Source organism: Schistocerca americana, chromosome 6 (assembly GCF_021461395.2).
Source record: "Schistocerca americana isolate TAMUIC-IGC-003095 chromosome 6, iqSchAmer2.1, whole genome shotgun sequence".
NCBI classification, from domain to species: domain Eukaryota; kingdom Metazoa; phylum Arthropoda; class Insecta; order Orthoptera; family Acrididae; genus Schistocerca; species Schistocerca americana.
In genome coordinates this window covers 303002693-303020461 of record NC_060124.1, presented here as the reverse complement: position 1 = coordinate 303020461, position 17769 = coordinate 303002693, and the positions used below count along the sequence as shown (strand labels likewise).

The 17769-nt window shown below is 43.8% G+C and overlaps 1 protein-coding gene across 1 annotated transcript in view; it reads left to right on the top strand.

Moving 5' to 3' along the window:
* The first annotated feature begins 323 nt into the window (after window positions 1-323).
* Window positions 324-17769, top strand: part of LOC124619401 (ATP-binding cassette sub-family G member 4-like) — a 448704-nt gene continuing 431258 nt past the window's right edge. Inside the window, exon 1 of the mRNA XM_047145757.1 lies at window positions 324-555. The gene's annotated coding sequence lies outside the window, so the exon portion shown is untranslated. The remainder of the gene's footprint in view (window positions 556-17769) is intronic.

Here is a 17769-nt window from a genome sequence, read left to right as displayed (position 1 = left end):
ACACACTGTGACACTCCACACGAGAATCGAACGTTTGATCCGGCGCCTGGCCCAGCACCTACTCATTGCACGCCACGACGGGCGGAACTACCTTGCGCGAGCGTCGGCCCCTGCCATAGCCGAGTGCGCGTGCACCGGCGCGACCCCACCGTGAGTCACGGCGAGCAGGAACGCGGCGTGTCTGCACCGAAGGCCGAGCCGCCGCCGAAGATCTGCATGGAGCGCGCCGGCCGGGAGTGGGGGGCGGTGGTGGGTGTCTATTGCGCAGGCGCGCGGGCCCGCCGCACAAAGAACTTGCGCGTCCATGTTGGCAGCTGCCAGGTGAGCCGGCAGTGTGTAACTGGCGGCCGGCTGTCGCGTTTGCCGTGGCGGAGTTGCTGTGGTGCGCGCGTGCTCGCTGTCCGCGCCGGCGGCTGACAGCGCACAGTGGTGACAAGTGAGTCGCGATAGACGAGTGTCGTGAACGCGCCGCGGTGCAGTCGCAGCTTCCGCGTTGCCACTGGGCGAGTGCGCCTCTTCCTGGCTCCCCAGCTGCGGGCCGAGCGGGCCCCTTTGGTGAGTGGCAGGCCCTTCAGCTGATGCAGTGCCGTGCGGGCAGCACGCTGACAGCACCTGATCGCTCCACAAGTGAAGCTCTCGCCCCAATTGTTTCCGTTAAGTGACCGCAGTCTGTTCACCGCAGGCATCCACTCACAGTGCAATAAAAAAAGAAAATGTCCTAATAGAGTTTTCTCCTCCTCACAGTGTGTGACAGCTGTGTCGAAAGGATTTATATTGAGTGTACTCAAGGAATTCGCATGGGCTAGTTGAATCTCTAAAGCATATGCGGGCGATATTCGTTTCCGCTTACAGCGAAAGTGATGAAGCATCTCTAGGAAGTGAGCTGTTCTTTGTTCGAAATCGTTGACTTATTCATTAGTGATTCAGATACACTGAATAAGAACCTCCGTTGGCTGTTAACATATGCTCCTTACAGAAGAAGGACAAGCACTTATTTGTTCCGTAAAGTGACAGCAGCATATTCGTCGCATTTATGCATTCAATATTAATAGCAGCAAAAGTCATGAAATAGTGTGGGGTATATGATTCTTTAAACCATATAAAGAGGCGATGTTCTTTTTAACTCCCACACAGAAAACGGCGTGAATTGCTCTTAAACGGCATGAGTTGCTCTTTTTTGTTCAAAACAGTTGACGTATTCATTAACGGTACACTGAATCCGTATGCTATCAATTTCAACATTGACCTGTTCATATGTACACTTACTACAATACAAAAGTCCTGTCAACTGCCAAATTCTGCTTCTGTTTTAAATGACAAGTGAAGCACACACATGCTATTTGTTTCTGTAAAGTGAGGAGAGTATATTCGCCACAGCTATCTACTCTATACTCGTGCCAATAGCAACAAAATATTATTGGAAATGGTTTTCATCCCCTGCGAAAAGTGCGCACTCTCTACATGGTGTATATCTGCAGAGTGTAGCCACAAATTCTCTCGGTGTTTACAAATATCTAATGAAGAAAAAAGTACTGTTCATTTTGACGCACAACGGAAGTCATCAGTGGAGATGTCACTAGGAGGTGGGCGCAGAATGAGCTACATTTCGTTGTGCAAAACAGTTGTCAAATTCAATAATGATTCAGATACACTGATCGCGTATCACGTACGGAACTCGACATTGATGTATTATACAAAACTCTACTCCGTTACGAGGCATCCGTCAGCTGATATCAGCTGATATCATCTCCTTGTGATCTAAATGAAGCATAAGCAGCAACTGTTTCCATATGGTGACAAAAATACTCAACACTCGTCGCAACAGAAGTCACAAAAGGGTATATAAAGACGATGTTTATTTTAACTAGCAACGAAAGAGATCAGTGAGAACATCTCTAGGAACTGAGCTCTCAACGGCTGCCTTTCTTTGTTCAGAGTAGTTGACAAATTCATTAATTATTTAGATGTACTGATGCCGTATGCTATGAAGACCTCAATGCTGAAACATGATACGGCAGAACCAGGCTTCTGTCGGCTGCCAACTTATGCTCGTGGTCGTAATTTTTTCTCTAAACTGACGATAGTATGTGCATCTCAAGTAACTGTTCACTGTAAGCCGCATGTGAAGTCACAAGCTCGCACCGTGTAACTGTATCTCTACTATCCATTAAATGCCTTGCTAACGTGACAGTGCGCTGTTCCTCACGACTCACTACCAAGTTGCTCTTGTTGTGGTCTTCAGTCCAGAGGCTGGTTTGATGCAGCTCTCCATGCTACTCTATCCTGTGCAAGCTTCTTCATCTCCCAGTACCTACTGCAACCTACATCCTTCTGAATCTGCTTAGTGTGTTCATCTCTCGGTCTCCCTCTACGATTTTTACCCTCCACGCTGCCCTCCAGTACTAAATTGGTGGTCCCTTGATGCCTCAGAATGTGTCCTACCAACCGATCCCTTCTTCTAGTCAAGTTGTGCCACAAACTTCTCTTCTCCCCAATTCTATTCAATACCTCCTCATTAGCTATGTGATCTATGCATCTAATCTTCAGCATTCTTCTGTAGCACCACATTTCAAAAGCTTCTATTCTCTTCTTGTCTAATCTATTTATCGTCCACGTCTCACTTCCATACATGGCTACGCTCTATACAAATACTTTCAGAAACGACTTCCTGACACTTAAATCTATACTCAATGTTAACAAATTTCTCTTCTTCAGAAACGCTTTCCTTGCCATTGTCAGTCTACATATTACATCTTCTCTACTTCGACCATCAGTTATTTTGCTCCCCAAATAGCAAAACTCATTTATTACTTTAAGCGTCTCATTTCCTAATCTAATTCCCTCAGCATCACCCGATTTAATTCGACTACATTCCATTATCCTCTGTTTGCTTTTGTTGATGTTCACTACAAAGTAATAACTCAAAAAATATCCGGAAGCCGTCACAAGAGGAGGCGCTGTTATTTCTCAACATTAATTGGGAAACACGTCACAGATTTGGATATATTTGATATGTATATTATAAAGACATGAATACTGAAGCTTAGTAATGTGCACCATTATGAGATCAGTCTCTTTAAATGGCTACATTTAAATTACAAGCCAACTCAGTTTTTAAAGTCGGGCACCACAGTCTCAGTAAATTCCACGGACAACATCATTTTCAGAAAGGCTGTTCAGCTGAAATAGATATTTTTTTGTTGGTTCTGCACTAGCGATCGGTTTCGACATTTGGGCCATCGTCAAGGGTCCACAGGTTAGAAAATCTTTACATGAAGTGTACATCAAATATAAAATCATAAGGAACTATGTTGTAACATTTTATGACTTTCTTTTTGATGCACACCAGCCTAATGATTTCTAGTACAAAATAAAGTGAAATAAAAATATTCATTGACACAGAACACCCTTTTATAGTAACAATGAAGTCTTCATTGGAAGAGCTACTTATATAATACCCAAACTTATCGGTCATTTCGCTCTTCAACAGGTGAATTAAACATTGAGAACATCGTGCTGTAATAAACGCAATTTACAGCATAACAATTACCATTATCTCCGAAAAGGCCATCAACATATTTACATCCTATGCCAGATCGCAAGTTGATTTTATGTACAGTGTTTGAGCAAAAGTATCCAGACATACATTCTTCGCGTTTATAAAGAATTGAACACTGCCGAGGGCACTCTCAGCGAAATTTCAGAGTGTCTGCAGAGGAATGGAACCCTATTTTTCCTCGAGAGCCGAGAAAAGAGAAGAAAGTGATTCTGAAACTGGAGTGTGGAGTGTAGTAGGCGATTTAACTCTTTCCAAAGGTGTTCCACTGGGTCCAGGACGGAACTCTGGGATAGTCAGTTCATTTTAGGAATGTTACTGTCGACAAACAATTGCCTCACAGATGCTGCTTTATGACATTGGTCACCATCAAACTGGAACAATCATCGTCTCCGACGTGTTCCTCTACAGTAAGCAGTCCACAACGCTGTAAATTGTGTTGATAGTCTTCACCATACAGCGTTTTCCTAAGTGCAATAAGGGGACCACGTGCTGAACACGAAAAACACCCCATACCGTAACTCCAACCCCTCTGAACTTCACTGTTGGTGGTGCATTTGATAGCAGCTAACGTTCTATAGGCATTCGGCAAACCCAAACCCTTCCATCGGACTGTGGCCAGGATATAGCACGATTCATCACTCGAAGCCACTCGTTTTCAGTCATGCACAGCGGAATGGCGCTGCTCTTTACAACACCTACAGCAACGCTTAGCACTGAATACAGATACGTGTGGCTTATACTTTCTGAATATTGTCATTGTGCTAACTGGACTCCTGCTAGCACTTTGGAACTCATGAGTGATTTCTTCCAACTGATTTCATGTGATTTCTTATAACCATTTTCTGCAGTTCTCGATGGTCGCTGTCTGTCAGTACATGAGTTTTGCCTGATCCTGTTTTATCTACAATTGTTCCTTCACATTTCTACTTCACAGTCACACCACCAACACAGTCAGCTTGGGTCACTTTACAACCCTGTAATGTCTCCAGCGGATTTGTTACTCGGGTGACATCCAATGACTAGTTCACGTTCGAAGTCACTGGGCTCTCCTGTCTAAAGCATTCTGCTGCTGCTGCTTTTCCATGGACAACGCTACTCGCTTCTATTTACACAATACTGGCAGGGACGCCTCTCGTGACATCTAGTGGCCTTTTCCGGATCAAGTGGGCGTGTCTGGATACTTTGAACAGATGGTGTACATAATATTTTATTTACAACATTCATATGGTTACAGGCATAATATTCGGAGAAAATTAGACTTCTGAAATGGTAAAGAAAACACGCATGCTAGTTATTTTGTTGGTGATGATCGTTATGCAGTAAATGGCTGCATAGTTGACAGACACCAAATCTAAAGTTTTGTCACTTGAACATTCTCGGTCCTAGGCATTTTTCTGCCTATTAACACTGCTTCTTCCTTGGGTTACTTTCTTTATCGGTCCTTGGATTTTTTCTAACACCTTTGTGTTCTTTTACACGTGGCAGTGTCATTGTGACAATTGTCAAGTTGCAACTTGGTCCGGAATCCACTTTAGGAACCCCTATAACTGTCTGAGTAAGTCAGTTCAAAGGTAGGAGGAAGGCAAGAGCATGTAGGACATGTCTATTAAAGCACTCTTGTTTAAAAATAACCACTGACTTCTTTTAGTGATACTTTTACTAGTGGTGCACGATAATAAATGCAGTATCACAGTGTGGTTCGCATTATATGCAAAACTACGAGCTGTCTCATAACTGACCAGGTGCACTTGATCTCAAAGTGGAGGGAGAAGAGTGCAGTACGCCTCCACTAGAACCACACACAATGTGGACTGGTAGTACCGTCAGTTTACGTGCTGATGACGGCTTTACTTTTTTACCCTGGACATTACAAACAGGACACGGTTCTGAATAGGCGTGTTATCATCACGGACGGCAGCGTATCCTCTGCAAAGTTTTCCCGTGCTGGCCAAAAGGTTCGTGAGTAGTTCTTCTGACAGGGTGTTCCATTCCTTCACCAGAACTGTCAACAACTGCTGGACGGCCGTTGGTACATGTGGCCGTGTTGCTGTACGTGTCCTCAACGCATACCACGCTTTCTCGACCGGATTTAAGTCGGAGGCCACTCATTCGCTGAATATCCACTCGTGCCAAGAGCTGGTCCACCTGCACTATTCGATGCGGTCGTGCATTGTCACCCACCCCTCGAATGACGCATTTGGAGAAGGAGTACAGCGCCACAATAACCGATGAATGCACCGCGCTAAAGATTTGGAGGTCAGTACGTCCACGAAGCATTAAGACTGCCCACGCCATAACATCTGGACCACCAAAATCACTTTGTTCGACAATGTTCCTGGGTGCATTACGTGTTCCCACCTCACGCCGTATGCGGATGCGAAATGCATCGGGAATTCTTTACGAGTTGCCTATAATACAATCATCTGAAGACATATTCTGAGTTTCTTTGCAGTTGTGTACTTCCAAAAGAAATATTTCCCTCCATTTTCTATTCATTCATCGTGATCTTGATTTTGTGATAGATCATTTTTAGACCAACTTCAGTGCAAACTAACGCAAGTTTGCTAAACCAGAAGTTTTTGTGTATCATTTGCAAATGGAACACTATCGTCATCAAATCTCTTTCCCAGATGTTGGCTTCTTTTTGTTTTCCAATGGAATGTGTAATTATCTAATGGGCTGTTTGTCTGTTATGAGATCAGTTAGTGTAAACAATGAGTGGTTAGCCATATTCACTTGCTCATTTAGTAGTAGTTATCTTTGTGCCTTTATTATATGCATCTTTTACTATAAAAAACTGTCACAGCATAGGCCATAACCGATGTAGTTGACAGCTATATCAATAACTGGAATCGGTAGACCTCATTTGTCGAATGCTTCCCACGACTGTAATAATCGACAAATGGTTCAAATGGCTCTGAGCACTATGGGACTTAACATCAGAGGTCATCAGTCCCCTAGAACTAAGAACTACTTAAACGTAACGAACCTAAGGACATCACACACATCCGTGCCCGAGGCAGGATTCGAACCTGCGACCGTATCGGTCACGCGGTTCCAGACTGAAGTGCCTAGAACCGCTCGGCCACACCGGCCGGCAATAATCGACATCTGATGTTTTCTGTGCTTTGGCCACCCTGCATAGTCTTTCTTCCTAGGTAGGAGAAGTCTTACGCTACCACGTCGTACCCCATTCCCGATGGATTCTTATATATGTGCTTTTAAACAGCTTGAAAACAGAATCATCAGAACCATTTTCGCCACCACCAAATACTTTAGGTAAGTGACACCTCATTACCATTTGAGATAAGCTTATAGGACAAAGAATTAGTATATCCTAGAGGAATATTACGTGTGTCATCTAATACCTGTAATTCGGACCCTGGACTCGATAACCATGTGGATTCAATTATGAAGTCGGTCCACAAAGTTGTACAGGTACATCACATGGGGTTAAAGCCGCTCACTAAGGATTTGATTCCGCATTTCCACCGGCGTTTTATCCACTGTTCCAACATGCCAATAGATATCCTGTGGGGTTGAAATTAAGTGATTTTGCTGGACAATCAAGATGTAATGGCGTAGGGAAGTGTTCAGAAAACCAGTCAAATATTATTGCAGCCCTATGAACTTCCCAGCTGTCGTCTTTACGTGCCTGGGTGTCTTTCGATATGAGCGACTCAAAATGTTCGTTAGATGCAAATCCTGTGGCAATGTTCTCTCGCAAACAGTTATGGATGGACCTTCATTCATTACCTGCAGCAATTCGTATCTGCTTTGGAAGCGATTTTGTCTCACAAGCGATGAAACGCGTCTCCAGTCCCTCTAGTCAGAATCTTTTTCAAACCATAATTCTTACGTTGTGTTGCGTGGCCACGTGTGTTACACCACTGTTGCAAACACTTTGAATAGTCCGCCGCGTAACAAGAACAAATCCAGCAACTTCATACACCGTATGGCCGTGTGTACAGCCAAACAGGATTGCCTCTTTTTGACTCGCTGTCACTATATCACTAAGCAACTATTCCAGAACCTGGTACCAGTGGCACGTTTCCTATCTAACGGCTTCCAGGGCCAACAAAATTTTGACTTTCAGTATTTCACCTGATTATCAACAGAATAAAAAATTTAAAACGCTGTCGTAATGTATTCATTAAGTACGTCTACTCTTGTTTACGTACAATGCCCGCTTGAAACGTATGCTCGATCGCTGTGCCATACGCAAAGGCTTAGCGATTCACCTGTGCGTACACACTGTGGCGATTTTTTTTTCGGATAGCTTATTTATATTCATTCGTTTTTATGTTGGCATTTTTGCCTGATGATATGGTTATACCTCGAAAAAATGTTACAACGTAAGACGACTGAAGCAAGATACCAACAAAATGTGACGTAGGAGGCTCTGCAATATCTCCTCATAAATTTTAAAACACTGTCACCGGCGAAGAACACAGAGTGTAGCTCTAAAAAGTTTGTGCTACAGTGATAGCAGTTACGTTGAGCAGGCCTAGTATCTAAATGTCGTCCGCTCGACAAGACAAACTGTGTCAGCCAAGAAATGAACTGATATTAGAACGCAGTGCAGCACGGCGTATTGAGCGAATGGCGAGCGCCGTTCCGGACTGGCGCCAGTCGCGAAGCATGATTCCGGGACCTGAGCACCCTCTGTCGGCATTTCCGGGGGAATTCGCGCAGATGACTCTTGCACTTTTTCAACAGTTCATGTAAACACTCTGGCCGTAGACGGTCTACTGCATTACTGAGTAAGTGCTATCAGTAGAGCAGCTGGTTTGTACCCATCTATCATCATCACCATGGTTATTCTGAAGTTCACAATTAAGTGCCTGGCAGAGGGTTCATCGAACAGCGTGTGGGAGAAATAAATCTTTCGGCGTGAGCACTGATTTATTTTATTTTATTACGGTGATTATTTCTCCCTATGTCGATGAGCGGTGATTGAAGTTTTACTGCCGGCCGAAGTGGCCGTGCGGTTAAAGGCGCTGCAGTCTGGAACCGCAAGGCCGCTACGGTCGCAGGTTCGAATCCTGCCTCGGGCATGGATGTTTTTGATGTCCTTAGGTTAGTTAGGTTTAACTAGTTCTAAGTTCTAGGGGACTAATGACCTCAGCAGTTGAGTCCCATAGTGCTCAGAGCCATTTGAACCATTTGAAGTTTTACTAGAAAATCTCCCGCAACAAAAAACGCCTTTGTTTTAATGATTGCCACCTCAATTTTTGTATCACGTCCGTAGCACTCCCTCCCCTATTTCGGGATAATACGAAACATGCTGCCCTTCTTTGAACTTTTTTGCATCCTCCATTAATACTGTCTGATGTCGATCAAACACCGCGCAGCAATACTGCAGAAAATGAGGGGCAAACGTAGTGCAGGCAGTCGCTTTGGTCGACCTGTTGCATTTTCTAAGTGCTCTGCCAATAAATCGCAGTCCTCGGTTCGCCCTCCCCGCAACATTATCTATGTCATCGTTCCAGTTTAAGTTATTCTTTGTTGTAATCATAAGTATTTATTCGAAGTCATAGCCTTTAGTTTTGAGCGATTTATCGCGTAAAGCTGTGGAAAAAAGCACTCCGCGTTGTTCATAAATACTGTGAATTGTATATATTCGTTTTCTTTTGTACTTTTGCTCCTCACTTTTGAGCGGTATCGTGTAATGATGTTGGACTTCACCGCTCTCGAGGGTAATCTGAAGGCTGTACAGGTCGGGGCAGGATCGTTCACGTATTGTCCAGTCCTTACGATGGAGCAATACGTTACTGAATGTTACTCAACAATAGATTTTTATTTAACAGTTGTCAATATATACAGTGTCTCGGGTAGCCAAGTGTGTGCTAAAGCTCCGCTTCTAAGAGGGGGAGATGCGCCGGCCTCAGATCCAGTCCACGCTGTGCCGTCAAGCCTGGTTGTGGCTTTTAGGCGGTTTGCCACACTCGCTAGGTGAATACCGGGATACTACCCAAATCTTGCCCCAGTTACACGATTTGCTCACTTTCACATGACTAACACTACACGCGAACGCATATTCCGTCCCGAGGAGTAATGAGGTGACGGTAAGAGAAGCATCCGAGCACCCTTAAGTTAGCCATGCTACATCCGTTACTGAACTTCGGCCCTACGCCGATACGGGACACAGACACAGAAAAATAAGAATATGTGCAAGTTCTCCCAATTATCTTGACCAGCCAAAATGAATTTAGCCCAGAAGCAGAATAGAAAATGTATCAAACAAATGTCGTTTGGCTACCAGGGGTAAATTAACCAGCATGACTGCCTTTCTTGTAACTTTGTTCGCTACGCCATTATTAACAGCTGTACGCCTTTTTTTTTTTAATAACACCCCATATTTTTGGACAGTGCAGCATTCAGATAAACATACAGTTATTAAAAACCCAAACAAAATTGATTTTGAATCTTCTGAACTAGTACACAGTGTATATTGTGTACAACAAAGACGGTCCTCGATTGAAAACTGCATCGGAATTACTTTTGTTGAGGTTGAAGGCAGGCCTGATGATACTCAGGCAGAGGGATTCTACAGAGAGCGGTTTACAGACAACGACCAGCCTTTCAGACGGATATTTTCTTGTCTTCTTGTGACTCTTCAGGAAACGGGAACTGTAGACCCAAATTTACACTGTCCATGGATGAGTAGAATTTCTACCTTCCGTTCCTCAGTGTACACTGTACTCACACAAAACTTCAGCTGGAGGCGGTTGACTGAGTGCTGGTGTTCATTATATTTGTGTTTCCCTTTGTTTCCGTCAACTGCAATTAACGAACGAGACACGTTACCCCGAGAATCGGCACTGCGTGCTTATACAGGACAGTCAAAGTTAGTTTTGTGTCACATTTATAATGGCTCTGAGGACTATGGGACTTAACATCTGAGGTCATCAGTCCCCTAGACTTAGAACTATTTAAACCTAACTAACCTAAGGACAGCACACACATCCATGCCCGAAGCAGGATTCGAACCTGCGACCGTAACAGCAGCGCAGTTCCTGACTGAAGCGCCTAGAACCGCTCGGGCACAACGGCCGGCCCACATTTATAATAACACAATGTTTAGGAGAACAGTATATAAAGTGGCACTGTCCGAATGCACACTCTTCCACGACGGTCATTAGAGAAACCCTGCATTCGTCTATGTACAGGACCACACGGCAATGATCCAAGTTCCATTCCATGTGTTGCGTTTCCTACGTTCTTTGCGCATGGTCCTACTGGGGTTTGTACCATTATCCGCGGTTGACGCCTCGAGACCAAATGGGTCGCGTGGATGCGGATGCGTTCTGCCTGGGTCAATATGGTCCTTCCAGTTAAAAAACGGAAGCGTGCAGTAATATTGCGTTGTCCTCGGGGGAGCTCGTGTTTTTGACCATAGACGACTACTGCAAGATGTTTATTCAATGTTTTGTGTTTCAGGACAGTGGTTGAATATTACAACGATGTCGCTGCGCTGTATATAAACTCATCGAGAAACTTCCCACGCTGACCGCCCTTTGTGCAGCAATGTGGCAATGTGCGCATGGTATATGCCTAAAACGTCCCTCCGAGCCATCTTCACAGACTGAATCAAGAGTACAAGCAAGCCGCATCGTCCTCTTCACGTTTGCAAACATACTGTGCTCTACCAAACTGCAAAACAGGCACGAGACTGTATCTTAGGCCTTCCTATAGTCAAGAGAGTATTGAGAAAGAGGTTTACAAACAAAGAAATAATTATGCAAGTATTGAGTGTTGCGTAAACAGTTTTTGAGCATATAAAACTGTATCTAGGATGCTGACTGGCGGGATAAATCCTCACGTTTTATATTTCGTGTGAGACTGAGATGAGGGCGCCATTCCACGTTGTAATATCAGTTTAAGTATATGCTTTGGCTGGCTCTGAGCACTATGGGACTTAACTTCTGAGGTCATCAGTCGCCTAGAACTTAGAGCTACTTAAACCAAACTAACCTAAGGACATCACACACATCCATGCTCTAGGCAGGATTCGAACCTGCGACCGTAGCGGTCACGCGGTTCCAGACTGTAGCGCCTAGAACCGCTCGGCCACTCCGGCCGGCCACATATATGCTTTGTTCGTATGTAGTGTTTGTTAGTAGAGACATATCTGAGCAAACGATGACAACTCTGTCTTTGCGTCTCCATTGTTTACAACACTTGATTTTACAAACTGCGCGTACATTCTGAGCCAAAAAAAAAGACGCACTGTTATGGTATTACTAGAAAACGACGGACATCTGTAAATGTGAAGTACATGCACAGACAAATAAATGATTACAGTTTCAGAAAAACTGGGTGATTTGTTCAAGAGAAGGAGCCTCATAAACTGAGGAAGTCAGTAAACCGTTGGTGGACCTCTGGCCCTTATACAAGCAAGTGTTTAGCTTGGCATTGATTAACAGAGTTGTTGGATGGCCTCCTGAGGGATATCGTGCCACATTCTGTCCCACTGGTACGCTACATCGTCAAAATCTCGAAACGGTTGAAGGGCCCTGCCGTAATCCTCCACTCGTTCTCAACTGGGGACAGAACCGGGGACGTTGCTGATCAAGATGGGAATCGGCAAGCTCAAGCATTAGAAACTATCGCCGTTACCGGCAGGGTATTATTTTGCTGAAATGCAAACTCAGTACGGTTGCCACCAAGGCCAAAACGGGGAGTAGAATATCGTCGACGTACTGCTGTAACGGTGCCACGGATGACAACCAAAGAGGTCCTGTTATGGATAAAGAAAAAAAAAAGCAGCCCATACCGTGACTTGTGGTTGTCGGATCCTACGGCGGGCGACTATGAGGTTGGCATTCCACCGCCGTTCGTGGCGTTTCCAGACACGTCTTCGTTAGCCATCTGGGCTCAGGCACGACAAGTAAACAACAATCCACCAGCGACTCTGTAGTGCTGCATGCTTGGCGGTAGCAGTCAGCGCGTGCCACGGCATTGCTTCGCTGCTCGAGTACTGGTTATTCTTGGAGTATTACTGTCCTTGTTAACACATATTGATAAAACAAATGTCGTACTGGACAAATCTGGGACTGTTCTATCGAATGGGCACGAAAAATTCCACTTTAAAATCATTTTGTTTGCAACGCTAAACAAGTCGATGCTTCGCCCGCATCTCGTGGTCGTGCGGTAGCGTTCTCGCTTCCCACGCCCGGGTTCCCGGGTTCGATTCCCGGCGGGGTCAGGGATTTTCTCTGCCTCGTGATGGCTGGGTGTTGTGTGCTGTCCTTAGGTTAGTTAGGTTTAAGTAGTTCTAAGTTCTAGGGGACTGATGACCATAGATGTTAAGTCCCATAGTGCTCAGAGCCAGCCAGCCAAGTCGATGCTTCCTGTGGAGCCGGCCGCTGTGGCCGGGCGGTTCTAGGCACTTCAGTCCGGAACCGCGCTTCTGCTACGGTCGCAGGTTCGAATCCTGCCTCGGGCATGAATGTGTGTGATGTCCTCAGGTTAGTTAGGTTTAAGTAGTTCTAAGTTCTAGGGTACTGATCACCTCAGATATAAAGTCCCATACTGCTCAGAGCCATTTCAACCATTGCTGCCTGTGGAAACTAGGCGTCGCGTGAAAGACGTGATGAGTACTATTTGTCTGGACTGACTCTAGCTTGACAACGCAAAAGCGACGTTGCAATTATATATTTGTTTACAAATCATCTACATTTTATGGTAACACAGAATTTAATTATTATTCTCCATTTTCGTCGATCTACCCACAAAATTTCTTCAACACTTTTCCTTCCAATTAATGTCTGAATACCTTCTATTCACGTGGCCCGTGGTCTCGTCTTTTATTCATTCCCCGTGATTCTCATTCCATGATTCGTCATGGCAATCACTCGTTTGACATTCTTTTCGTATATCCGCACCAAATGATTTCTTTTTCTTACACAAAACAAGAAATCGAATTTTTGATAGCCGTTTCTTCCTGACGAAATCATTTCGCATTCTTTTCCTTCCGGGTAACCCTGCAGGCCGTCTCCAATAGTCCATCTCAGTTGTCATCATTAATTGATATTTAACTGTCCATATCTCTGGCACGGGATCCCGGGTTCGATTCCCGGTGGGGCCAGGGATTTTCACCTGCCTCGTGATGACTGGGTGTGTGTGTTGTCCTCGTCATTTCATCATCATTCCTGAAAATGGCGACATTGTACTGAGCACAGGTTGGGAATTTGTATGGGCGCTGATAACCGTGCAATTGAGCGCCCCAAAAACCAAACATCATCATCATCATCATCATCCATACCTCTGACTCTTATGTCATAATGCTTGTAGTAATTGTTTTTTAAAGTATTTTTTCGTTTCCTTTCTAGTCTGTCGACCCAATACAATACCATTTAATGTTCCAAAAGTGAATTTTTCAGTATTTATTCTTGAATTAACTTTCCTATCCTTTTCACCCCATTCTCTGAGTTTTTTCTCCTAGATATTTGCACTCTTCAGCATGTGTAATCGTTTCCAACCCTTCTTCCTTAGTCGAATTTCGATTTCTTCTTCCTGTTACCATGTATTTTGTTTCATTTATGTTGAATGAAGTCTCCATTTCTCATATTAGTCTATTAATTTCCTAATTATATATTCACTGTCTTCTTCATCTTATGCTAGAATTAGCTGCTCATAAAAAAAGTGTGAGTATATAAGGTGATTCAACTGCCCCTACTGACAGGTGTTAAGCAACCCACAACGTCATCAAAAACAACACACGACGTTTTCATATTCTCTAAGTCGCTATGTGAACGAGCTTTAGTCACACACACAGAATAATCATAACATTTTCGAAGGAAATTTAATGTAGAGAAACTTTGTTCTGGGATAAGTTTCCACTAGAGGCCACAGTTTTCGTTTAATTCAAGGAAAATGTGTTTGAAGTTCACTTTTGTACGTTTGCCTTGAATAATTCAAAAATTGTGGCCTCTAGCGAAAATGTATCCCAGTACAAACTTTAACTTCATTAAATTTCCTGCAAAATTCTCATGTTCATTACTTCTCTTGGAATAATAGTTTGCACATAGTGCGATATTGAAAGTGCTGCAGGATGTATAAAACCCATAGGTAGGGGCAGCTGAATCACCCTATCATTTATTGGAATTCCCATGTCCTTGCAATTTTCCAACGCTATCGCTGGGTATATTTCATAAATTGTTGGTGACCGGCATTTCCGTGATGTAACTTTAAATCCAGGCGAGAGAAATTATCGTTGTTTATTGTCAGTGTTGCGCATACCTAGGTACAGATACAACACAAGGAAAACCTGCGAAAAAAAATGGCTCTAAGCACTATGCGACTTAACATCTGTGGTCATCAGTCCCCTAGAACTTAGAACTACTTAAACCTATCTAACCTAAGGACATCACACACATCCAGGATTCGAACCTGCAACCGTAGCGGTCACACGGTTCCAGACTGTAGCGCCTAGAACCGCATGGCCACCCCGGTCGGCACCTGCGAAAAATTAGATAGAGCGTTCCTTGTTGCGGCCTCAGTACACAAAGCCACGCACATTTTTTGCTAAGCTAGCCGCCTCAATAAACATGAGACGCGTCACAGGTTGCGTAGCGCTGACGTCGGTAGTGTTGTTCGTGCTGGTTGCGCCTCCGCCACTGTGTTATCAAACAGAGCCTTGTTTATCAGCTGCCGAGGCAACCAGGCTGCCGCATGACACAGTCTAGACATGAACAAACGAGTGTCGCTGGTGGTGAAAGTGGGCAAGCAGCCGGCGCAAGTCACAGCTTGCAAACATTGTTAATGTGCGGTTTTATCTGCGATTCCCTCTGTTTCCTAAGCAGACAATCGTACTTTACTGGCTATCTTATTCAGGCGAATGTTCTTCACAACTACAGACAGTTGTCATTTTTTGGCACTGACTCATAGTCACAGCAGTTTTCTGTAAGGGAAGAAGGTAAAGCAAATATTTATAGGCATATTCAGCAGCATTCTCAGAATCTACACAGACGATAATCTTGTTGAGTCGAACCGCGCGACCGCTACGTTCGCAGGTTCAAATCCTGTCTCGGGCATGGATGTGTGTGATGTCCTTAGGCTAATTAGGTTTAAGTAGTACTAAGGTTTTGGGGACTGATGACTTCAGATGTTAAGTCCCATAGTGCTCAGAGCCATTTGAACCATTTTTCGATAATCTTGTCTACAGCTAAGTATCGTCCCTCAATGGCTGTAAGAAAATCGTAAACAGCTTAGACATTCGTTTTGTTGTGCTTCATCTTTATGCATGGTACCTTAGGGATGTTCAGCTGTATTTCATTAATGTATATTTACTGAATAACCCATTGTGCTATTTTATTGTTGGTATTTAATTCACATGATTGCTTTGGAAATCATCGTAAGACTTGCGTGTGGCAGTCCAACTGAAGCGAAACATGGAAATAGGCCGTTACATAAAGATTTCCAAAACGCAATGACATCGAAAATCGGTACTGCTATCTAGAAAGGAAAACTTTTCTTTTCGGCAGCTCAGGTGATATCAAAGTCAGTTCTTAGGTTTACAGCCACAAAACTATCATCCAACGTACAGCAGGTTAACAGTGCTATGTGTTTATGCTTATGTACTGACTTCGGAAACAGCGCAATTAGTGGGAGAGAATTTTGTAATAATTTGTTGCTTCGTAGATGGCACTACTGATGTTTTATGTTTTACGATATGGATCATCTTATATACTTCAATACTTCAATATTTATGTTGCGTTGGACCGTCGCAGGCACGTCTAAAGATGAAATTGTATGATTTAGAAATCGGTCATGTGAATTAATACCGTCAATAAAACATCTGAATAGCTTATGAAGCAACAACATACTAGCTTAGACACTGTCTCCACCTGGTGTACTTACCCCACATTTATTGAGTTTAGCTCTAGGCAGGCGGACAGACCACAACGGGTGTTTTTGGTGTTGAGTGGTGAGTATAAATGAAGAGCTTATGTAGAAGACATTGCACAGCTGAACTAGAACTTGGATGAGCTGGGAAATACGGCAGAATTCATCATGAAACAGGCGAAGAATGTGTACAGGTCGATGAAAGTAAGAAACAATACATCCTGATCTCAAGGTCTTAGGACCAAATCGCGCTATCTGTAGGTGTATTTAAATCACCTAATAAATTTGTTTGTCTAGAAGTAGTTTACCATAGTGAATTAGAGTTTTATATGGAGTAAAAAACCAAGTGGCTGTGAAATGCACCGTAATTTAAACTCCCTTATATCGGACTAAGATCAAGGTACGTGGCACCATTGCTGGACCAGTTTTTCTGTGTGGCGCAGGAACAATAAACAGCCAAGAAGACTAGTGGTAAGAAGGTCATTATCTGTAAGAGAATGATAATGAGCCAAATGGTGGTAGGAATGCAGAGTTCCAACAGTTGAATATGACAAGATGGGAGGTAAGGGAATTACAAATATGTTGAGTAACAAACAAATCCAGTGCGCTGGCCAAAGTTTTAAAGTAAGGACTACCGCAGCACTGCCCACTTGGCAGGTCAAGGCTACCTTGGTGGGAAGAGTTCGAAAACCACTTAAACGAGTTTCACAATAATTAAGGAGTGTGCAAAAAGAAATCTTAAAATCAGTAGACAATAGTATGATTTGCTGAGGCGCAGCGTGATCTTCACGATTAGTGATGAGTGACTGACAGTGGTGGTGGCGATTTTGAGCTGAATGACAGCTTTCTTTGAATAAGGACACGAGTAAGGTAAAGCACATAATCAAGAGGACGTGACATATTATAGCACTGTAGAAGTCTTGACCTTGTTTCAGTGTTAAATACCCAGGGGTAATGCAGCGAATCGATATAAAATGAACGAAAGAGTGAAATTAGCATTTGTAAATGAGAATGGGAGAGGAATGAGACGATTCTGAGAACGTTCAGGGCATCTCTTTAGGAAAGCACGTACAAGAATGTACTACGAACCGTTCTGAAGTACCACTACTACAGTAACTGATGCACCCATCAGGTGAACCTAACAGAAGACGCCGAAGGAGTTCCTACGAACACTTGCAGAACTGTAACGGGTTGGGTATAGCCCATACGAGCATTCATGAGTCTCAGATAACTTCTTTAGAGGTTATTGGAAGAATGGAAATGTTTTCCGAGACCCTATTGGTTCCACTTAACGGAGGCATAGGTCCTTATGCCTCCGCACTTGAGGCATAAGGACGGTCGTTTCCCCCTTCCCGTCC